Source organism: Hyla sarda, chromosome 6, assembly GCF_029499605.1.
Source record: "Hyla sarda isolate aHylSar1 chromosome 6, aHylSar1.hap1, whole genome shotgun sequence".
NCBI classification, from domain to species: Eukaryota; Metazoa; Chordata; class Amphibia; order Anura; family Hylidae; genus Hyla; species Hyla sarda.
In genome coordinates this window covers 304,347,543-304,373,150 of record NC_079194.1, presented here as the reverse complement: position 1 = coordinate 304,373,150, position 25,608 = coordinate 304,347,543, and the positions used below count along the sequence as shown (strand labels likewise).

The window sequence follows — 25,608 nt, the reverse complement described above, 5'->3', positions numbered from 1 at the left end:
CTCACAGAGCATTGTCTAGACTGGATACAATTGTATCACTTCTCAGCCGAGAGCAGGACTAGCTATGTACAATGTATCAGTCTGGGGTCCAGGATGTTTAGCTCACAGAGCATTGTCTAGACTGGATACAATTGTATCACTTCTCAGCTGAGAGCAGGACGAGCTATATACAATGTATCAGTCTGGGGTCCAGGATGTTTAGCTCACAGAGCATTGTCTAGACTGGATACAATTGTATATAATCAGCTGAGAGCAGGACGAGCTATGTACAATGTATCAGTCTGGAGTCCAGGATGTTTAGCTCACAGAGCATTGTCTAGACTGGATACAATTGTATCACTTCTCAGCTGAGAGCAGGACTAGCTATGTACAATGTATCAGTCTGGAGTCCAGGATGTTCAGCTCACAGAGCATTGTCTAGACTGGATACAATTGTATATACTCAGCTGAGAGCAGGACTAGCTATGTACAATGTATCAGTCTGGGGTCCAGGATGTTCAGCTCACAGAGCATTGTCTAGACTGGATACAATTGTATCACTTCTCAGCTGAGAGCAGGACTAGCTATGTACAATGTATCAGTCTGGGGTCCAGGATGTTCAGCTCACAGAGCATTGTCTAGACTGGATACAATTGTATATAATCAGCTGAGAGCAGGACGAGCTATGTACAATGTATCAGTCTGGAGTCCAGGATGTTTAGCTCACAGAGCATTGTCTAGACTGGATACAATTGTATCACTTCTCAGCTGAGAGCAGGACTAGCTATGTACAATGTATCAGTCTGGGGTCCAGGATGTTTAGCTCACAGAGCATTGTCTAGACTGGATACAATTGTATCACTTCTCAGCCGAGAGCAGGACTAGCTATGTACAATGTATCAGTCTGGGGTCCAGGATGTTCAGCTCACAGAGCATTGTCTAGACTGGATACAATTGTATATGATCAGCTGAGAGCAGGACGAGCTATGTACAATGTATCAGTCTGGAGTCCAGGATGTTTAGCTCACAGAGCATTGTCTAGACTGGATACAATTGTATCACTTCTCAGCTGAGAGCAGGACTAGCTATGTACAATGTATCAGTCTGGAGTCCAGGATGTTCAGCTCACAGAGCATTGTCTAGACTGGATACAATTGTATACACTCAGCTGAGAGCAGGACTAGCTATGTACAATGTATCAGTCTGGGGTCCAGGATGTTTAGCTCACAGAGCATTGTCTAGACTGGATACAATTGTATATACTCAGCTGAGAGCAGGACGAGCTATGTACAATGTATCAGTCTTCTAATATATGTGTGAATTTCTGGAGTTAAAAGGTGTCAGCGCCGACAACAAGGTGAGAAAGAGAGACTCTCTGGAAGGAGACATGGCGTCCGGATAACCCCCAACATCTACAAAGATTTATCGTCATGAAAAAACACAATAAAGTATTTCAATTTTTCAAGCTCTGGAGTATAATACAGGATATAACTCAGGATCAGTACAGGATAAGTAATGTAATGTATGTACACAGTGACCTCACCAGCAGAATAGTGAGTACAGCTCTGGAGTATAATACAGGATATAACTCAGGATCAGTACAGGATAAGTAATGTAATGTATGTACACAGTGACCTCACCAGCAGAATAGTGAGTACAGCTCTGGAGTATAATACAGGATATAACTCAGGATCAGTACAGGATAAGTAATGTAATGTATGTACACAGTGACCTCACCAGCAGAATAGTGAGTACAGCTCTGGAGTATAATACAGGATATAACTCAGGATCAGTACAGGATAAGTAATGTAATGTATGTACACAGTGACCTCACCAGCAGAATAGTAAGTACAGCTCTGGAGTATAATACAGGATATAACTCAGGATCAGTACAGGATAAGTAATGTAATGTATGTACACAGTGACCTCACCAGCAGAATAGTGAGTACAGCTCTGGGGTATAATACAGGATATAACTCAGGATCAGTACAGGATAAGTAATGTAATGTATGTACACAGTGACCTCACCAGCAGAATAGTGAGTACAGCTCTGGAGTATAATACAGGATATAACTCAGGATCAGTACAGGATAAGTAATGTAATGTATTTACACAGTGACCTCACCAGCAGAATAGTGAGTACAGCTCTGGAGTATAATACAGGATATAACTCAGGATCAGTACAGGATAAGTAATGTAATGTCTGTACACAGTGACCTCACCAGCAGAATAGTGAGTACAGCTCTGGAGTATAATACTGGATATAACTCAGGATCAGTACAGGATAAGTAATGTAATGTATGTACCCAGTGACCTCACCAGCAGAATAGTGAGTACAGCTCTGGAGTATAATACAGGATATAACTCAGGATCAGTACAGGATAAGTAATGTAATATATGTACACAGTGATCTCAGCAGCAGAATAGTGAGTGCAGCTCTGGGGTATAATACAGGATATAACTCAGGATCAGTACAGGATAAGTAATGTAATGTATGTACACAGTGACCTCACCAGCAGAATAGTGAGTACAGCTCTGGAGTATAATACAGGATATAACTCAGGATCAGTACAGGATAAGTAATGTAATGTATGTACACAGTGACCTCACCAGCAGAATAGTGAGTGCAGCTCTGGGGTATAATACAGGATATAACTCAGGATCAGTACAGGATAAGTAATGTAATGTATGTACACAGTGACCTCACCAGCAGAATAGTGAGTACAGCTCTGGGGTATAATACAGGATATAACTCAGGATCAGTAATGTAATATATTTAGCTGTTTCTGCGGTTTCGTCATCGCCCTTTGGATGTTTTTCCTTTGTGAATTGCAGATTATGGGTAATGATGAGTTGGGATAAACATGGCGGCACACTTATCCGGCCAGCACTGCAGCTAACGGGGCGGTTTACGTTCCCTGCTGGTAAATGGCGCGGAGATACAGACGCTCTGGTTTTATACAAACAATCCCCTAATAGTGTTTAGAGTGAATATTCTGCTTATACTGGAACTGGGGGCGGCAGACGCTTCTATAAATACAATGTATAATGGAGGAGACGCTGCGGGCGCAGACCCCCGGAACACGTCATCGCCCCCTCAGCTAGAAGTGGCGCGGTATAGAAATATAATCTGTATAACATGACCTGGCCTGTGGGTTTAACCTTCCCCAATCCCCTAATTGCTTCGGCTGCTGCAGAACTTCTTTTACATTAAAAGCCTCGTCCAGTCTTGGATACGTGAAACTTAATGGTTGTGTATTAATAAGATTTTGCAACTTAGTAATAGTTTTTGGGGGTTTGGGATATTTATCATTATTTTTGCACAATTTTTTTTGCACTAGGAGGGGGTGTGGCTAAATGTGCACAGATAGATTCCTTGCATTTACATTTGCGCAAAAATAATTTTTGCGCATAAAAAAAAAATCGTACTCCAGTCCCTTTGTGGCATACAATGTGGGAAGTTCATAAATGCGCATATTTTCCATCCATTTTACATCCTTTTAAAAATGTACACAATTTATTATTTCTTTTATTAGCAAAGAAGGGGGTGGGGAGTTATTATTTTCGTGAAAATTTGCACAATATTTATTTTTTATTTGCGCACTTTTCTAGGAAAATTTTAGACATTTCTGATTTAAATATTGGAATGTTGGCGCACATGATAAATTTACGTGGATTTTTAAAAAAAATGCGCAAGGGGGGGGGGGGAGACGCAGCAGTAGACTTCCCACATCTGAAAATAATAGCGCAAAAATAATCATAAATAGGGCACAAAAAAAAATGATTAACGGCGCAAAATAAATAAAAAAAGATTTTGCTAAATTTCACGCAAATGCTGAATTTCTGACTTTGTATTTCAGTCCTTCTCCATCTGTGCTTGCTGACGGTGAATGGAAAATGTTAAAATCCTGTTTTGCCCCATTATTACTCACAGCTGAGGGTTCGCTGCAATGTATAAGACAATGAAGAATTGTAAAGTCAATGGAGAATTCCTCTCTAGGTCTTCAATTCTTTCTAAGATTACAGCAGCTTCAGAGCTGACACTGATGCACTGGCCTTTAAATTGGGGACGTCCAGCTATTGTAAAACTACAACTCCCAGCATGCCCGGACAGCCATAGGCTGTCCGGGCATGCTGGGAGTTATAGTTTTGCAACAGCTGGAGGTCCACAGTTGGGAGACCACTAATTGTAGTATGTGTATGTCTAGAGCACAACTAATGCTGCAGCGCCCTCTAGGGCTCCAGGGAGGAACTGCATCAGTCCAATTAATACATTGATGCTGCAGTTTGAATGTCACCTGCATTGTGGCCCCCAGAGGAAGACTAAAGGGGTCACATGGTAAACTTTTTCTATGTTTCCGATGTGTTTATTTTGCGCTTTTGCAATTTAAAAATCATAAATCGGCTACAAAAGGAAGGGGGGGGGGTGTGGAGTATAATTATTTTTATTGCTATTATTATTTATTTATATTTATCATCGTAATTATAATGTTGATTTTAGATTATAGTATTATTATCATTATTATTATATTTATTAAACTTATTATTTATCTTAATTTTTATAACTTTTTATTATATTTATTGTATTTATTATTATGACTTTGTATTGTTTATGATTATTTATCATTATTACATTTTATGTATTATTATTATATTTACTATTTTTATTTACAATTTATTTACAATATTTTTATTATACGGTTTATTATTTTTTATTATTATTATATGTATTATTTTATTATTTGTTTTTTATTGTTCAGTGTTATTATTTATTAGTAGATTTACTATTATGTATTCTTTTATAATATTTTTTATTATTGTTATACTATTATTATTAATTATTATTATTATATTAACATTATATTGAACTTATTATTTATCCTAATTATTACTACTTTTTTTATTATGTATTATTACTATATTTATTGTGTTTATTAATATGACTTTATATTGTTTATTATTTTTTATCATCATTACAATTCATTATGTATTATTTTTATATTTTCTATGTTTATTATTTTTATTTTGTATTTTTTATTGCAAAGTATTATTATTATTTATTGGTATACTTAGTATAACAATAATAAAAAAATATTAAAACTTATTATTATTTTTATTATTATTATGTTTTTATTATTATATTAACATTATATTTATTGAACTTATTATTTATCCTAAATATTATTACTTTTTATTATATATTATTATTATATTTATTGTGTTTATTAATAGGACTTTATATTGTTTATTATTCTTTATCATTATTACAATTTATTATGTATAATTTTTATATTTACTGTAATGATGAGTGAACTTACAGTAAATTCAATTCGTCACGAACTTCTCGGCTCGGCAGTTGATGACTTATCCTGCGTAAATGAGTTCAGCTTTCAGGTGCTCCGGTGGGTTGGAAAAGGTGGATACAGTATTAGGAGACTCTTTCCTAGGACTGTATCCACCTTTTCCAGCCCACCGGAGCACCTGAAAGCTGAACTCATTTATGCAGGAAAAGTCATCAACTGCCAAGCCGAGAAGTTCGTGACGAATCTAATTTACTGTAAGTTCGCTCATCTCTAATTTACTGTTATATTATTTTGTATTTTTTTATTGCTGTGTTATTATTATTTATTGGTATACTTATTAATATTATTATTATTAATAATAAGAATAATAATAATAATAAGTATACCAATAAATAATAACGCTTAGCAATAAAAAAAAACAAAATAAAAATATTAATAATTATTATTATTATTATTCTGTTATATTATTTATTATTATTATTGTTTAATATTATGTCATTATTAGCATTATTTATTGAAGTTTACCCCTGCAATTTATTAATTATGGTATCTATTCATTATATCATTATAAAATGGTTAGAATTATGTATTATTAATAATAATATTTCAATTTTTTTATTATTATTATTTATTTAATTCGTTAATGCACTTTTTTGCCTTATGGATTTCTTCACCACGTACTGAATTGAGTGAGACTGCAAAAAAATAAAAATAAAAAAATTCAATCCTGTTTGAAACGTTGCAAATAACGCTGCAATTGCGTAATAACTATATCTGAAAAGCGAAGGCTAGAAAGAAAACAAGGGAAAAAAAAGCGTCATACACTGTACACCAGTGGTCTCCAGCCTGCGGCTCTCCAGTTGTTGCAAAACTACAACTCCCAGCATGCCCGGACAGCCATAGGCTGTCCGGGCATGCTGAGAGTTGTAGTTTTGCTACAGCTGTAGGAACATGAGGCGCTGATACATTGAAGCAAACCTTCAGCTGGGAGATTTCTGCAGATGTTTTCAACTCAGACTGGATAAAACTGCAGCAAACCCTCAGCTGTGAGATGTATTATAGGTCGGCTCAGGTGTAAAGCCTATGGCTGTAAATAAGAATGTTCCCATTCACTGACAGCAAGCAGAGATCTATAGAATGATGAGGAACTTCAAAGTTTCTTAGAAAGTTGGAAAACGTAATGAATCAATAGATCTGTGTGAACGAGTCTCACTTTACGGCTGCAGTAAATGGACAACGATAAAACTATACAAGGAATCTACATGGTTAGGTATCTAACCGGTAAAATGGCGCCTCACACCTCTACAGGCGACACTAACAGCGCCGTGAGGGGTCGCAGGAAGTGATGTAAAATAACTTCCTGTCAGAAGGGAAGTCTGAGCGAACTAATACTATAGGAGGCCCCGCCCTTTCCTGGTCATGTGACTCTGATGTCACAGTCTCCCCCCGTTCGCCGCTGCGTTCTAGTTCGGATTGTGGACGGTGGGAAGGGGAGAGGAGACACGATGATTGGGGGAGATTTATCAAAACCTGTGCAGAGGAAGAGCGGTGCAGTTGCCCATAGCAACCAATCCGATCGCTTCTCGTGTCTTTCAGAGGCCTCTTTAAAAATGAAAGCCAACATCTGATTGGTTGCTATGGGCAACTGGTCAAGTTTTCCTTTGCGCAGGAGGATGAAGACATTTGGGTGACGTCCCTGTGGGAGATGTATGAGGGAGTAACTATAGGGGGCAGAGGTAGCAGTTACACTGGGGCCCAAGGGGGCACCGAAGACCCCCCCCCCCCACATGAGAAAACACCAGTATTATAAATGGCGCATAGTAGGTCAGCACAATATTTCACGACCGTGATAATTGCGGATTACGTTATGTCGCTTTTACCTTTTGCAAAATCCAGCGATTACCTGTTTCGGTAAGTGGCTTCGGTGCGGCGGGGGCTTGGTTGGGCTTCTCATCTCCCTGCTGAACAGCGATATGCGGCGGCTCCAGCGTCCCAGGTGATTAGCGCCGATGGCGTGCGTTGGCTTGTATGGCTCCTCCCAGCAGTGCCAAGAGCTGGGATGAAGTGACTTGAGAGTAGTGAAGTGATGACCTTGTGAGAGGCCCCCCCTCCATATAGCCTAATCCCCCCATATAGCCTAATCCCCCCCATATAGCCTAATCCCCCCCATATAGCCTAATCCCCTCATATATCCCCCCATATATCCCATCCCCCCCATATAGCCTAATCCCCTCATATATCCCCCCATATATCCCATCCCCCCCATATAGCCTAATCCCCTCATATATCCCCCCCATATATCCCATCCCCCCATATAGCCTAATCCCCCCATATAGCCTAATCCCCTCATATATCCCATCCCCCCATATAGCCTAATCCCCCCCATATATCCCATCCCCCCCCATATAGCCTAATCCCCTCATATATCCCATCCCCCCCATATAGCCTAATCCCCTCATATATCCCATCCCCCCATATAGCCTAATCCCCCCATATATCCCCCCATATAGTCTAATCCCCTCATGTATCCCCCTTTTAGCCTAATCCCCTCATGTATCCCCCCATATAGCCTAATCCCCTCATATATCCCATCCCCCCCATATAGCCTAATCCCCTCATATATCCCATCCCCCCATATAGCCTAATCCCCCCATATATCCCCCCATATAGTCTAATCCCCTCATGTATCCCCCCTTTTAGCCTAATCCCCTCATATATCCCCCCATATAGCCTAATCCCCTCATGTTTCCCCTCATATATCCCCCATATAGTCTAATCCCCTCATATATCCCATCCCCCCCATATAGCCTAATCCCCTCATATATCCCATCCCCCATATATCCCCCCCCCATATAGCCTAATCCCCTCATATATCCCCCATATAGCCTAATCCCCTCATATATCCCATCTACCCATATAGTCTAATCCCCCCATATATCTCATCCCCCCATATAGCCTAATCCCCTCATATATCACATCCCCCCATATATCCCATCCCCCCATATAGCCTAATCCCCTCATATATCCCCCCCATATAGCCTAATCCCCTCATATAGCCCATCTCCCCTCATATATCCCATCCCCCCCATATAGCCTAATCCCATCATAAATCCCCTCATATATCCCCCCATATATCCCTATCCCCTCATATATCCCATCCCCCCATATATCCCTATCCCCTCATATATCCCATCCCCCCATATATCCCTATCCCCTCATATATCCCATCCCCCCCCCCCCCCCTCACATATCCCATCTCCCCCATATCGTGCAGCCCTGGCACACAGTAGACCTGGGGCCCTGTTACAGATTTTCCATTGGGGCCCAGAAGCCACCAGTTGGGCCCCTGGCTGTAATGATGGTGTCCATGGACGGGTGTGGAGTAAACCGCTCCCTATAATTATTACTATACAAGTTTATTTAGGAAAATCACATAAAATGTAGGTGACCCTGGGAACATCCGGTCAGGTTGGTGGCATCTAGAGTTCACCAGGAGCTGCGCAAATGAGGGGTCAGGACCCCATTAACCACATGGCTGGGGGGGGGGGGGGGGGGGGACCAAAACTAATAGTGCTCACCAGGCTCCACCCTGGGGGAGTGACTCTACCTTCCTACTATATGCCTACTACTGTATATGAGGGGCTACCTACCTACTTTATGAGGGGCTCCCTACCTACTATATACCTACAATTTTAGGGGGTGGGCTACCTACCTACTATAAGAGGAGTATACCTACCTACTATATGCCTATTACTTTAATTAGGAAGGGGGGGGGGTTAATTGCCTACTATATACCTAATATATGGTGGGGGCTCTACCTACCTACTATATACCTACTTATATAGGTATATAGTAGGTATATAGACCCCACTACAGCCTCCACTACAGCCACTACTCTATCCCCCACTACAGCCAGCACTACAGCCCCCACTACAGCCAGCACTACAGCCTCCACTACAGTCAACACTACAGCGTCCACTATATCCCCAACTACAGTCAACACTACAGCCTCCACTACAGTCAACACTACAGCCACTACTATAGACCCCACTACAGCCTTCACTTCAGCCAACACTACAGCCCCCACCACAGCCTCCACTACAGCCAACACTACAGCCTCCACTACAGCCCCCACCACAGCCTTCACTTCAGCCAACACTACAGCCCCCACTACAGCCCCCACCACAGCCTTCACTTCAGCCAACACTACAGCCCCCACCACAGCCTCCACTACAGCCCCCACTACAGCCTCCACTGCAGCCTCCACTACAGCCACTACAGCCACTACTATAGACCCCACTACAGCCTCCACTTCAGCCAACACTACAGCCCCCACTGCAGCCCCCACTACAGCCTCCACTACAGCCCCCACTACAGCCTCCACTACAGCCCCCACTACAGCCTCCACTACAGCCCCCACTACAGCCTCCACTACAGCCCCCACTACAGCCTTCACTACAGCCCCCACTACAGCCAACACTACAGACCCCACTACAGCCTCCACTACAGCTCCCATTACAGCCCCCACTACAGCCTCCGCTACAGCCCCCACTACAGTTCCCACTACAGCTACCAATACAGCCCCCACTACAGCCCCCACTACAGTGTCTACTACAGCTCCCACTACAGTGTCTATTACAGCCCCCACTACAGCCTCCGCTACAGCCCCCACTACAGCCCCCGCTACAGCCCCCACTACAGTTCCCACTACAGTTCCCACTACAGCTACCAATACAGCCCCCACTACAGTGTCTACTACAGCTCCCACTACAGTGTCTACTACAGCCCCCACTACAGCCTCCACTACAGCGTCTACTTCAGCCCCTACAACAGCCTCCACTTCAGCCCCCACTACATCAGCCCCCACTACAGCCTCCACTACAGTGTCTTCTACAGCCTCCACTACAGCCCCCACTACAGTGTCTACTACAGCCTCCACTACACCCTCCACGTCAGCCCCCACTACAGCCTCCACTACACCCTCCACGTCAGCCCCCACTACAGCCTCCACTACAGTGTCTTCTACAGCCCCCACTACATCAGCCCCCACTACAGCCTCCACTACAGTGTCTACTACAGCCTCCACTACAGCCCCCACTACAGCGTCTACTACAGCCCCTAATACAGACCCCACTACAGCTCCCACTACAGTGTCTACTACAGCCCCCACTACAGCCTCCACTACAGTGTCTACTACAGCCTCCACTACAGCCCCCACTACAGCGTCTACTACAGCCCCTAATACAGACCCCACTACAGCTCCCACTACAGTGTCTACTACAGCCCCTAATACAGCTCCCACTACAGTGTCTACTACAGCCCCCACTACAGCCTCCACTACAGTGTCTACTACAGCCCCCACTACAGCCTCCACTACAGTGTCTACTACAGCCTCCACTACAGTGTCTACTACAGCCTCCACTACAGTGTCTACTACAGCCCCCACTACAGCCTCGGCTACAGCCCCCCCACTACAGCCCCCCCACTACAGCCTCAACTACAGCCCCCACTACAGCTTCCACCACAGCCAACACTACAGCCCCCTCTACAGCCTCCACTATAGACCCCACTACAGCCAACACTATAGACCACACTACAGCCTCCACTATATCCCCACTACAGACCCCACTACAGCCCCCACTACAGCCCCCACTATAGACCCCACTACAGCCTCCACTCACTGAGTGTCACCTCCTTTGCTCCCAGATCATGACCCTCTGGAGAATGACCCCCTGTGGGAGCCATAATGATGGGTGTCAGCGGACATGACGGGGCGCGGAGGTAATCGGTCCCTATAATTATAACAATACACATGTATTTAGGTAAAATCACATAAACTCCAGGAGACTCAGCCCTGTCGAATTAATCAGGTATGTAACTAGAAAAGGCCGGGCCATATCATATATTTTTTTATTGCTCCCCCACCTCCCACCCCTAAATTATCACTGTAAAATTAGGACATTGCGTGCTAAGCCTGTGCCCTCCCCCAAAGAAAATAAAAATATATAGGACATCTATTATATTAAAGGCCTAGATACAACATACTTTCCATATAATATATAAGAAAAATATATATACAGTGAGGCAAAAAAAAAAAAGTATTTAGTCATCCACCAATTGTACAAGTTCTCCCCCTTATAAAGATGAGGCTGTAATTATCATCATAGGTTATAACCTCAACTATGAGACAGAATGAGAAAAAATCCATAAAATCCCATTGTCTGATTTAAGAATTTATTTGCAAATTATGGTGGAAAACAAGTATTTGGTCAATAAGAAAAGTTCATCCCAATACTTTGTTATATCCCTTTGTTGGTAATGACAGAGGTCACATGTTTTCTGTCTGCACAAGGTTCTCACACACTGTTGCTGGTATTTTGGCCCATTCCTCCATGCAGATCTCCTCTAGAGCAGTGATGTTTTGGGGCTGTCGCATGGCAACACGGACTTTCAACTCCCTCCAAAGGTTTTCTATGGGGTTGAGATCTGGAGACTGGCTAGGCCACTCCAGGACCTTGAAATGCTTCTTATGAAGCCACTCCTTCATTGCCCGGGCAGTGTGTTTGGGATCATTTTTATGTTGAAAGACCCAGCTATGTTTCATCTTCAATGTCCTTGCTGACGGAACAAGGTTTTCACTCAAAATCTCAGTATACATGGCCCCATTCATTCTTTCCTTTACACAGTCGTCCTGGTCCCTTTGCAGAAAAACAGCCCCAAAGCCTGATATTTCCACCCCCATGCTTCACAGTAGGTATGGTGTTCTTTGGATGCAACTCAGCATTCTTTCTTTTCCAAACATGACGAGTTGAGTTTTTACCAAAAAGTTCTACATTGGGTTCATCTGACCATATGACATTCTCCCAATCCTCTTCTGGATCATCCAAATGCTCTCTAGCAAACTTCAGACGGGCCTGGACATGTACTGGCTTAAGCAGGGGGCACTGGCACTGCATGATTTGAGTACCTGGTGGTGTAGTGTGTTACTGATGATAGCCTTTGTTACTTGGGTCCCAGCTCTCTGCAAGTCATTCACTAGGTCCCCCGTGTATTCCTGGGATTTTTGGTCACGGTTCTTGTGATAATTTTGACACCACGGGGTGAGATCTTGCGTGGAGCCCCAGATCGAGGGAGATCAGTGGTCTTGTATGTCTTCCATTTTCTAATAATTGCTCCCACAGTTGATTTCTTCGCACCAAGCTGCTTGCCTATTGCATGTTCAGTCTTCCCAGCCTGGTGCAGGTCTACAATGTTGTTTCCGATGTCCTTCGCCAGCTCTTTGTTCTTGGCCATAGTGGATTTGGAGTGTGACTGAGGTTGTGGACAGGTGTCTTTTATACTGATAACAAGTTCACACAGGAACCATTAATACAGGTAACGAGTGGAGGACAGAGGAGACTCTTATAGAAGAAGTTACAGGTCTGTGAGAGGCAGAAATCTTACTTGTTTGTAGGTGACCAAATACTTATTTCCCACCATAATTTGCAAATAAATTCATTAAAAAAATCAGACAATGGGATTTTATGGATTTTTTATCATTCTGTCTCTCATAGTTGAGGTTATAACCTATGATGGAAATTACAGCCTCTCAATTTATAAGGGGGAGAACTTGTACAAATGGTGGCTGACTAAATACTTTTTTGCCTCACTGTAAGGCTATGTTTACAACTGTTGGATATAAGGCTATGTTTACACTGTTGGATATAAGGCTATGTTTACACTGTTAGATATAAGGTTATGTTTACACTGTTGGATATAAGGCTATGTTTACACTGTTGGATATAAGGCTATGTTTATACTGTTGGATATAAGGCTATGTTTACACTGTTGGATATAAGGCTATGTTTACACTGTTGGATATAAGGCTATGTTTACACTGTTGGATATAAGGCTATGTTTACACTGTTGGATATAAGGCTATGTTTACACTGTTGGATATAAGGCTATGTTTATACTGTTGGATATAAGGCTATGTTTACACTGTTGGATATAAGGCTATGTTTACACTGTTGCATATAAGGCTATGTTTACAACTGTTGGATATAAGGCTATGTTTATACTGTTGGATATAAGGGTATGTTTACACTGTTAGATATAAGGTTATGTTTACACTGTTGGATATAAGGTTATGTTTACACTGTTGGATATAAGGCTATGTTTATACTGTTGGATATAAGGGTATGTTTACACTGTTAGATATAAGGTTATGTTTACACTGTTGGATATAAGGCTATGTTTATACTGTTGGATATAAGGTTATGTTTACACTGTTAGATATAAGGTTATGTTTATACTGTTGGATATAAGGTTATGTTTACACTGTTGGATATAAGGTTATGTTTACACTGTTGGATATAAGGTTATGTTTACAATGTTGGATATAAGGTTATGTTTACAACTGTTGGATATAAGGCTATGTTTACACTGTTGGATATAAGGCTATGTTTACACTGTTGGATATAAGGCTATGTTTATACTGTTGGATATAAGGCTATGTTTACACTGTTGGATATAAGGTTATGTTTACACTGTTGGATATAAGGCTATGTTTACACTGTTGGATATAAGGCTATGTTTACACTGTTGGATATAAGGTTATGTTTCCACTGTTGGATATAAGGCTATGTTTATACTGTTGGATATAAGGCTATGTTTATACTGTTGGATATAAGGCTATGTTTACACTGTTGGATATAAGGTTATGTTTACACTGTTGGATATAAGGCTATGTTTACACTGTTGGATATAAGGCTATGTTTACACTGTTGGATATAAGGTTATGTTTCCACTGTTGGATATAAGGCTATGTTTATACTGTTGGATATAAGGCTATGTTTATACTGTTGGATATAAGGCTATGTTTACACTGTTGGATATAAGGCTATGTTTACACTGTTGGATATAAGGTTATGTTTACACTGTTGGATATAAGGTTATGTTTACACTGTTGGATATAAGGCTATGCTTACACTGTTGGATATAAGGCTATGTTTACACTGTTGGATATAAGGCTATGTTTACACTGTTGGATATAAGGCTATATTTACACTGTTGGATATAAGGCTATGTTTACACTGTTGGATATAAGGCTATGTTTACACTGGAAATAAGGTTATGTTTACACTGTTGGATATAAGGCTATGTTTACACTGTTGGATATAAGGCTATGTTTACACTGTTGGATATAAGGCTATGTTTACACTGTTGGATATAAGGCTATGTTTACACTGTTGGATATAAGGCTATGTTTACACTGTTGGATATAAGGCTATGTTTACACTGGATATAAGGTTATGTTTACACTGTTGGATATAAGGTTATGTTTACACTGTTGGATATAAGTGGTCTCCAGTGGTCTCCAAACTGTTGCCCTCCAGCTGTTTCCAACACTCCCAGCATGCCCGGACAGCTCATGGGATGTGGTGCAACCTTTGTGTCATGCAGCTTTTCCTGAGACCTAATTTCATTGCAGCCAATGAATACTGCAAATATTTTCCATTCAGGAGTGTGGAAAAGCTGGGTGAGAAAGCTGTGGGAGCTGTAATAGTGATCTCATTAATCGTCCCCTTTTCTATTGATCTTTGAATGTTTCACTGTATAACAATCCCCCCTGAAGAGTCTGAATCACCTTGGTACAGATGGGGGCGCTGATATCCAGACGACCGACCGGTGCAGGTCCTGGGGGGGGGGGGGGGGGGAGATTCTGGACAAACCTGTCTACAGACCTGGGGCGGCCGGGACCGCACTGTAATCTGGGAAATACTGACAATCCTGGTCAGGATAATGTCACCGGAATGGGAGACTGATACATTTTACCTGCACTGATACATTGTAACAAATCAGCATTTTATCTGCACTGATACATTGTAACAAACCATCATTTTATCTGCACTGATACATTGTAACAAATCATCATTTTATCTGCACTGATACATTGTAACAAACCATCATTTTATCTGCACTGATACATTGTAACAAATACTCAGTTTACCTGCACTGATACATTGTAACAATAATTTTATCTGCACTGATACATTGTAACAAACAATTAGGTTACCTGCACTGATACATTGTAACAAATAATCATTTTACCTGCACTGATACATTGTAACAAATAATAATTTTACCTGCACTGATACATTGTAACAAACTATCATTTTACCTGCACTGATACATTGTATCAAACTATCATTTTACCTGCACTAATGCATTGTAAGGCTACCTGCACACCACGTTTTCCCTATGTTTTGAATCGTATACGGTTTCCCGACCGAACCTACAAACGCTATCGACAGCGTTTGTAGGTCCGGTCGGGAAACCGTATACGGGGCAAAACGGAGCCGACAGGAGGCAGCGTTTCACTCCGGTGGCTCATTGAAATACATTAGATAGGGGACCGCATACGGCAGCATACGGTTGCCCCGCCTCTGACTCTCCGCCCCCTCTCCCCAGCTGTATATGGTTCAAAACGTAGGGAAAATGTGGTGTGCATGTAGCCTAACAAATAATCATTTTACCTGCACTGATACATTGTAACAAACAATCATTTTACCTGCACTAATACATTGTAACAAACAATCATTTTACCTGCACTGATACATTGTAACAAACAATCATTTTACCTGCACTGTGACGAACTTGTCAAGACCATCTTGTTGCATCCATTTTGCGTAAGTGTATGTGCCCGGCTTTTAGCTCAGATTCTGGACTGGGCGTTGAGGGCGACGTCATTAAAGTGGGGGAGTTTGTGGTGTCCCAGTACAGGATGGTGTGGCCCCGTACTGTTCTCCTGCCCTGTCAGGCAGAGTCCCTGCATGTCCCCAGGGTCCCCCTTACAGTTCACTATGTTGTACTGTTGTACATAGGTTTTGTATATATAATGTACCGTTGCTTTAAAGGGGTATTCCGGGCAAAAACATCTTATCCCCTATCCAAAGGATAGGGGATAAGAGTCTGATCGTGGGGGGCCCGATGCTGGGACCCCCGGCGGTCACCCTGCAGCACCCGCATTCTATGCGAGGCTGCATCTGCAGTTTCGGAAACCTCCGGGACTTGGGAAGTGACGTCACGCAACGCCCCTCCATTCATGTCTATGGGAGGGGGTGTGATGGCTGTCACGCCCCCTCCCATAGACCTGAATGGAGGGGGCGTGACCCCAATTGAAGGGGGAGACAAAAAATAAAAATAAATAAACTGGCAGGAATGATGTCTGAAATTGACAGTAATTTTGTGCAATATAAATGGTTGGGGTTTTGTTTTGTTTTTTTTGGCTGAAAACATTGATGAAAAGAAAGTGTTGTGTGCGCAGAGCCCGAATTTCCTGCTGCTTCTCTGGATGTTTGTGTATTATCGCCCGTCTGGTCCCCATCAGCCGCGCTCCGTGTCCCCCCCAGTCTGCGCGGCAGATAACGTGATCGTGAGTCACCGCCGAAGATGGGTTTTTGGATAAATCTCAGCAACCTGCAGTATTCCTGCTTGCTAATTATCTTCTGTTTATGAGAGTGTGGACATGATGGGAGTTGTAGTGCCTTACAGACTTACAAGTAGAGCAGCGTTTCCCAACCAGGGTGCCTCCAGCTGTTGCAAAACTACAACTCCCAGAATGCCTCCTCCAGACTCCTCTGTCCTCCTCCTCCTCTGTCCTTCTCCAGACTCCTCTGTCTTCCTCCTCAACCCTTCTCTGTCCTCCTCCTCCAGACTCGTCTCTCCTCCTCAACCCTCCTCTGTCCTCCTCCTCCAGATTCCTCTGTCCTCCTCCTCCAGACTCCTCTGTCCTCCTCCTCCAGATTCCTCTGTCTCCTCCCTCCAGACTCCTCTGTCCTCCTCCAGATTCCTCTGTCTCCTCCCTCCAGACTCCTCTGTCTCCTCCCTCCAGACTCCTCTGTCTTCTCCCTCCAGACTCCTCTGTCCTCCTCCTCCTCCAGACTCCTCTGTCTCCTCCCTCCAGACTCCTCTGTCCTCCTCCCTATAGACTCCTCTGTCCTCCTCCAGATTCCTCTGTCTCCTCCCTCCAGACTCCTCTGTCCTCCTCCTCCAGACCTGTCTGTCCTCCTCCTCCAGACTCCTCTGTCCTCCTCCTCCAGATTCCTCTGTCTCCTCCCTCCAGACTCCTCTGTCCTCCTCCTCCTCCAGACTCCTCTGTCCTCCTCCCTCCAGACTCCTCTGTCTCCTCCCTCCAGACTCCTCTGTCCTCCTCCTCCTCCTCCAGATTCCTCTGTCTCCTCCCTCCAGACTCCTCTGTCCTCCTCCAGACTCCTCTGTCCTCCTCCTCCAGACCTCTCTGTCCTCCTCCCTCCAGACTCTTCTGTCCTCCTCCTCCAGACTCTTCTGTCCTCCTCCTCCAGACCCCTCTGTCCTCCTCCTCCAGACCCCTCTGTCCTCCTCCTCCAGACTCCTCTGTCCTCCTCCTCCAGACCCCTCTGTCCTCCTCCTCCAGACTCCTCTGTCCTCCTCCTCCAGACTCCTCTGTCCTCCTCCTCCAGACCCCTCTGTCCTCCTCCTCCAGACCCCTCTGTCCTCCTCCTCCAGATTCCTCTGTCTCCTCCCTCCAGACTCCTCTGTCTCCTCCCTCCAGACTCCTCTGTCTTCTCCCTCCAGACTCCTCTGTCCTCCTCCTCCTCCAGACTCCTCTGTCTCCTCCCTCCAGACTCCTCTGTCCTCCTCCCTATAGACTCCTCTGTCCTCCTCCAGATTCCTGTCTCCTCCCTCCAGACTCCTCTGTCCTCCTCCTCCAGACCTCTCTGTCCTCCTCCTCCAGACTCCTCTGTCCTCCTCCTCCAGATTCCTCTGTCTTCTCCCTCCAGACTCCTCTGTCCTCCTCCTCCTCCAGACTCCTCTGTCCTCCTCCCTCCAGACTCCTCTGTCCTCCTCCTCCTCCAGATTCCTCTGTCTCCTCCCTCCAGACTCCTCTGTCCTCCTCCAGACTCCTCTGTCCTCCTCCTCCAGACCTCTCTGTCCTCCTCCCTCCAGACTCTTCTGTCCTCCTCCTCCAGACTCCTCTGTCCTCCTCCTCCAGACCCCTCTGTCCTCCTCCTCCAGACCCCTCTGTCCTCCTCCTCCAGACTCCTCTGTCCTCCTCCTCCAGATTCCTCTGTCTCCTCCCTCCAGACTCCTCTGTCCTCCTCCCTATAGACTCCTCTGTCCTCCTCCAGATTCCTCTGTCTCCTCCCTCCAGACTCCTCTGTCCTCCTCCTCCAGATTCCTCTGTCTCCTCCCTCCAGACTCATCTGTCCTCCTCCTCCTCCAGATTCCTCTGTCTCCTCCCTCCAGACTCCTCTGTCCTCCTCCAGACTCCTTTGTCCTCCTCCAGACTCCTCTGTCCTCCTCCTCCTCCAGACTCCTTTGTCCTCCTCCTCCAAATTCCTCTGTCTCCTCCCTCCAGACCCCTCTTTCCTCCTCAACCTTCCTCTGTCCTCCTCCTCCTGTAAGCGGCTTATTTCCTGCAGGAACAAAGGATTGCCCACACTGCATGGATCGTAGATTATAGATACAATAATTTATATTGATACAATGGACATTTATTGTTCAGGGAGATCAGCCATTCAGGCCCTGGGGAAGTTGAGTTGTGATCCCTCTAGACCAGAGGTCTCCAAACTGTTGCCCTCCAGCTGTTGCAAAACTACAACTCCCAGTATGCCCAGACAGCTCATGGTATGTGGTGTAACCTTTGTGTCATGCAGCTTTTCCTGAGACATTTAGGTCCTGAGACCTAATATCATTGCATCCAATGAATACTGCAAATATTTTCCATTCAGGAGTGGGGGAAAGCTGGGTGAGAAAGCTGTGGGAGCTGTAATAGTGATCTCATTGATTGTCCCCTTTTCTATTGATCTCTGAATGTTTCACTGTATAACAAACCCCCCTGAAGAGTCTGAATCACCTTGGTACAGATGGGGGCGCTGATGTGCAGACGACCGACCGGTGCAGGCCCTGGGGGGGGGTTAGTCAGTGCGGCTGCACCGCACATGTATGCGCCATGTACAGAGATTCTGGACAAACCTGTCTGCAGACCTGGGGCGGCCGGGACCGCACTGTAATCTGGGAAATGCTATATGCTGTAACAAACCCTCAGTTTACCTGCACTGATACATTGTAACAAACACTCAGTTTACCTGCACTGATACATTGTAACAAACCCTCAGTTTACCTGCACTGATCCATTGTAACATACCCTCAGTTTACCTGCACTGATCCATTGTAACAAACACTCAGTTTACCTGCACTGATACATTGTAACTAACCCTCAGTTTACCTGCACTGATACATTGTAACAAACCCTCAGTTTACCTGCACTGATCCATTGTAACAAACACTCAGTTTACCTGCACTGATACATTGTAACAAACCCTCAGTTTACCTGCACTGATACATTGTAACTAACCCTCAGTTTACCTGCACTGATACATTGTAACAAACCCTCAGTTTACCTGCACTGATCCATTGTAACAAACACTCAGTTTACCTGCACTGATACATTGTAACAAACCCTCAGTTTACCTGCACTGATCCATTGTAACATACCCTCAGTTTACCTGCACTGATCCATTGTAACAAACACTCAGTTTACCTGCACTGATACATTGTAACTAACCCTCAGTTTACCTGCACTGATACATTGTAACAAACCCTCAGTTTACCTGCACTGATCCATTGTAACAAACACTCAGTTTACCTGCACTGATACATTGTAACAAACCCTCAGTTTACCTGCACTGATACATTTTAACAAACAGTTTACCTGCACTGATACATTGTTACAATGTATCAGTGCAGGTAAACTGTTTGTTACAATGTATCAGTGCATGTAAACGGATTGTTTGTTACAATGTATCAGTGCATGGAACCTTAATTTGTTACAATGTATCAGTGCAAGTAAACCGATAGTTTGTTACAATGTATCAGTTCAGGTGAACTAATTGTTTGTTACAATGTATCAGTGCAGGTAAAATGCACTGATTTTTACCTGCACTGTTACATTGTAACAATCAGTTTACTTGCACTAATACATTGTAACAAACGATCCTTTTTTTTTCCTGCACTGATACATTGTAACAATCAGGGTTTTTTTTTTTTTTTACCTGCACTGATACATTGTAACAAACACTCAGTTTACCTGCACTGATACATTGTAACAATAATTTTACCTGCACTGATACATTGTAACAAACAATCAGTTTAACTGCACTGATACATTGTAACAAATAATCAGTTTATCTGCACTGATACATTTTTAGAACTGTAACAAATTCCTGCTGTGAGTAGTATCATGTCTGTGGGGCCTTGTTTCCCAACCAGGGTGCCTCCAGCTGTTGCAAAACTATAACTCCCAGCATGAACGGACAGCCATTGTGGGTTGTCAGCCTCCTGGTGTAAATATGAATGTTTCTATTTGCTGACAACAAGCAGAGATGGTGAAATGATGAGGAATTTTCTGGGTTATTCTGCTGACACAATGAGCTCTGCTACATCTGGAGACAATTGTACAGACTGTTGTCACCTCCCCACGTGTTTCCCCCAGGTCCTCCCGCCCTCCATGTGACGTACAGATCTCTGCTCTCAGGTCAGCCTATTAGGGCTCAGTATGCAGATGAGGGGGCGGGGCCTGATGGCTTTTTCTGCTGCTGTGGATTGTGCATCCAGGATTCTGCATCCGCGCAGCAGGTGAGAGCGGAGACCACGATGTGTGCGATGGTGTGGTATGTATGTGTGTGTGATGTGTGTGATGGTGTGGTATGTATGTATGTATGTGTGTGTGTGTGATGTGTGTGATGTGTGTGATGGTGTGGTATGTATGTATGTATGTATGTATGTGTGTGTATGTATGTATGTATGTATGTGTGTGTGTGTATGTATGTGTGTGTGTGGTGTGTGTGATGTGTGATGTGTGTGATGGTGTGGTGTGTGTGTGATGGTGTGGTGTGTGATGTGATGTGTGTCGTGTGTGATGTGTGTCGTGTGTGATGTGTGATGTGTGATGTGTGTCGTGTGTGATGTGTGATGGTGTGTGATGTGATGTGTGTCATGTGTGTGATGTGTGATGGTGTGCGATGTGTGCGATGTGTGTGATTGTGTGCGATGTGTGTGATGGTGTGCGATGTGTGTGATGGTGTGCGATGTGTGTGATGGTGTGTGATGTGTGTGATGGTGTGCGATGTGTGTGATGGTGTGTGATGGTGTGTGATGGTGTGCGATGTGTGTGATGGTGTGTGATGGTGTGTGATGGTGTGCGATGTGTGTGATGTGTGCGATGGTGTGTGGTTTGTGATGTGGTGTGTGTGTGGTTTGTGATGTGGTTTGTGATGTGGTGTGTGTGATGGTGGTGTGTGATGTGGTCTGTGTGATGTGTGTGTGTGTGTGTGTGTGTGTGTGTGTGTGTGATGCGTGTGATGTGTGGTGTGTGTGATGTGATGTGTGTGATGTGTGTGATGTGTGTGATGTGATGTGTGTGATGTGTGCGATGGTGTGTGGTTTGTGATGTGGTGTGTGATGTGGTCTGTGTGATGTGTGTGTGTGTGTGTGATGTGTGTCATGTGTGTGATGGTGATGTGTGATGGTGTGCGATGTGTGTGATGGTGTGCGATGTGTGTGATGTGTGCGATGATGTGTGGTTTGTGATGTGGTGTGTGATGTGGTCTGTGTGATGTGTGTGTGTGTGTGTGTGTGTGTGTGTGTGTGTGTGATGCGTGGTGGGTGTGTTTGTGATGTATATGTTTGATGTGTGCATTGTACTCAAGTCAATAATAGGTGTGTACACATGTGAATATGTGATAGTTTATTGTTTGTATGCTATAGATGTGTATTTGTATGATTTGCAAGTGTGTGTTGTGATACATTGTCTAGGTGTGTAATGTGTGTACAGTATATGTTGTACTTTGTGTAGGTGTGTGTATACTGTATGTTGTACTTTGTAGGTGTGTAGTGTGTGTGTATGTTGTACTGTTTATAATGTACTTTGTGTAGGTGTGTAGTGTGTGTGTATGTTGTACTTTGTGTAGGTGTGTACAGTATATGTTGTACTTTGTAGGTGTGTAATGTGTGTATATGTTGTACTGTTTATAATGTGTGTACAGTATATGTTGTACTTTGTGTAGGTGTGTGTATACTGTATGTTGTACTTTGTAGGTGTGTAATGTGTGTACAGTATATGCCGTACTTTGTGTAGGTGTGTGTATATATTGTAGTGTGTATAATGTGTGTACAGTATATGTTGTATTTGTAGGTGTGTAATGTGTGTATATGTTGTACTTTGTAGGTGTGTAGTGTGTGTGTATATGTTGTAGGTGTGTAGCGTGTGTGTGTGTATATGTTGTACTGTTTGTAATGTGTGTACAGTATATGTTGTACTTTGTAGGTGTGTAATGTGTGTGTGTGTGTATATGTTGTACATTGTGTAGGTGTGTGTACAGTATATGTTGTATTTGTAGGTGTGTGGTATATGTTGTACTTTGTGTAGGTGTGTATATGTTGTACATTGTGTAGGTGTGTGTACAGTATATGTTGTATTTGTAGGTGCGTGTATATGTTGTACTTTGTAGGTGTGTAGTGTGTATGTTGTACATTGTGTAGGTGTGTAATGTGTGTGTATATGTTGTACATTGTGTCTGTTGTGTATATGTTGTACTTTGTGTAGGTGTGTACAGTATATGTTGTACTTTGTAGGTGTGTAATGTGTGTATATGTTGTACTTTGTGTAGGTGTGTGTACAGTATATGTTGTACTTTGTAGGTGTGTGTATATGTTGTACTTTGTAGGTGTGTAATGTGTGTGTGTGTGTGTGTGTATATGTTGTACATTGTGTAGGTGTGTAATGTGTGTGTATATGTTGTACATTGTGTGTCTGTTGTGTATATGTTGTAGGTGTGTAATGTGTGTATATGTTGTACTTTGTGTAGGTGTGTAATGTGTGAGTGTGTATATGTTGTACATTGTGTGTCTATTGTGTATATGTTGTACATTGTGTGTCTATTGTGTATATGTTGTACATTGTGTAGGTGTGTGTATATGTTGTACATTGTGTGTCTATTGTGTGTCTGTTGTGTATATGTTGTACATTGTGTGTCTGTTGTGTATATGTTGTACATTGTGTGTACAGTATATGTTGTACTTTGTGTAGGTGTGTAATGTGTGTGTATATGTTGTACATTGTGTGTCTGTTGTGTATATGTTGTACATTGTGTGTCTGTGTTGTGTATATGTTGTACATTGTGTCTGTTGTGTATATGTTGTACATTGTGTAGGTGTGTGTACAGTATATGTTGTACATTGTGTAGGTGTGTAATGTGTGTATATGTTGTACATTGTGTGTCTGTTGTGTATATGTTGTACTTTGTGTAGGTGTGTAATGTGTGTGTATATGTTGTACATTGTGTGTCTGTTGTGTATATGTTGTACATTGTGTGTCTGTGTTGTGTATATGTTGTACATTGTGTCTGTTGTGTATATGTTGTACATTGTGTAGGTGTGTGTACAGTATATGTTGTACATTGTGTAGGTGTGTAATGTGTGTATATGTTGTACATTGTGTGTCTGTTGTGTATATGTTGTACATTGTGTGTCTGTTGTGTATATGTTGTACATTGTGTAGGTGTGTGTCTGTTGTGTATATGTTGTACATTGTGTGTCTGTTGTGTATATGTTGTACATTGTGTAGGTGTGTGTCTGTTGTGTATATGTTGTACATTGTGTAGGTGTGTGTCTGTTGTGTATATGTTGTACATTGTGTGTCTATTGTGTATATGTTGTACATTGTGTAGGTGTGTGTATATGTTGTACATTGTGTGTCTATTGTGTGTCTGTTGTGTATATGTTGTACATTGTGTGTCTATTGTGTGTCTGTTGTGTATATGTTGTACATTGTGTGTCTATTGTGTATATGTTGTACATTGTGTGTCTGTTGTGTATATGTTGTACATTGTGTGTCTGTTGTGTATATGTTGTACATTGTGTGTCTGTTGTGTATATGTTGTACATTGTGTGTCTGTTGTGTATATGTTGTACATTGTGTAGGTGTGTGTCTGTTGTGTATATGTTGTACATTGTGTGTCTGTTGTGTATATGTTGTACATTGTGTGTCTATTGTGTATATGTTGTACATTGTGTGTCTATTGTGTATATGTTGTACATTGTGTGTCTATTGTGTATATGTTGTACATTGTGTGTCTGTTGTGTATATGTTGTACATTGTGTGTCTGTTGTGTATATGTTGTACATTGTGTGTCTGTTGTGTATATGTTGTACATTGTGTAGGTGTGTGTCTGTTGTGTATATGTTGTACATTGTGTGTCTGTTGTGTATATGTTGTACATTGTGTGTCTGTTGTGTATATGTTGTACATTGTGTAGGTGTGTGTCTGTTGTGTATATGTTGTACATTGTGTGTCTATTGTGTATATGTTGTACATTGTGTAGGTGTGTGTATATGTTGTACATTGTGTGTCTATTGTGTGTCTGTTGTGTATATGTTGTACATTGTGTGTATATGTTGTACATTGTGTAGGTGTGTGTCTGTTGTGTATATGTTGTACATTGTGTGTCTATTGTGTATATGTTGTACATTGTGTAGGTGTGTGTATATGTTGTACATTGTGTGTCTGTTGTGTATATGTTGTACATTGTGTGTCTATTGTGTGTCTGTTGTGTATATGTTGTACATTGTGTGTCTATTGTGTATATGTTGTACATTGTGTGTCTGTTGTGTATATGTTGTACATTGTGTGTCTGTTGTGTATATGTTGTACATTGTGTGTCTGTTGTGTATATGTTGTACATTGTGTGTCTGTTGTGTATATGTTGTACATTGTGTAGGTGTGTGTCTGTTGTGTATATGTTGTACATTGTGTGTCTGTTGTGTATATGTTGTACATTGTGTGTCTATTGTGTATATGTTGTACATTGTGTGTCTGTTGTGTATATGTTGTACATTGTGTGTCTGTTGTGTATATGTTGTACATTGTGTGTCTGTTGTGTATATGTTGTACATTGTGTGTCTGTTGTGTATATGTTGTACATTGTGTAGGTGTGTGTCTGTTGTGTATATGTTGTACATTGTGTGTCTGTTGTGTATATGTTGTACATTGTGTGTCTGTTGTGTATATGTTGTACATTGTGTAGGTGTGTGTCTGTTGTGTATATGTTGTACATTGTGTGTCTATTGTGTATATGTTGTACATTGTGTAGGTGTGTGTATATGTTGTACATTGTGTGTCTATTGTGTGTCTGTTGTGTATATGTTGTACATTGTGTGTATATGTTGTACATTGTGTAGGTGTGTGTCTGTTGTGTATATGTTGTACATTGTGTGTCTGTTGTGTATATGTTGTACATTGTGT

The 25,608-nt window shown here is 42.6% G+C and overlaps 2 protein-coding genes across 4 annotated transcripts in view; one reads left to right on the top strand and one right to left on the bottom strand.

The window, feature by feature from the left end:
• The window catches only part of IRAG1 (inositol 1,4,5-triphosphate receptor associated 1), a 128,835-nt gene extending 121,609 nt beyond the window's left edge, over window positions 1-7,226 (bottom strand). Inside the window, exon 1 of the mRNA XM_056527991.1 lies at window positions 7,163-7,226. The gene's annotated coding sequence lies outside the window, so the exon portion shown is untranslated. The remainder of the gene's footprint in view (window positions 1-7,162) is intronic.
• Window positions 1-25,608, top strand: part of DKK3 (dickkopf WNT signaling pathway inhibitor 3) — an 87,343-nt gene that overhangs the window by 30,123 nt on the left and 31,612 nt on the right. The window contains exon 1 of one of the 3 annotated variants that reach the window (XM_056527997.1): window positions 7,103-7,193. The exons of 1 other annotated variant lie outside the window; for it this stretch is intronic. The gene's annotated coding sequence lies outside the window, so the exon portion shown is untranslated. Of the gene's footprint in view, window positions 1-7,102; window positions 7,194-20,830; window positions 20,943-25,608 lie in introns of those variants that run through there. One more of the 3 variants, XM_056527996.1, reaches the window with a different exon arrangement.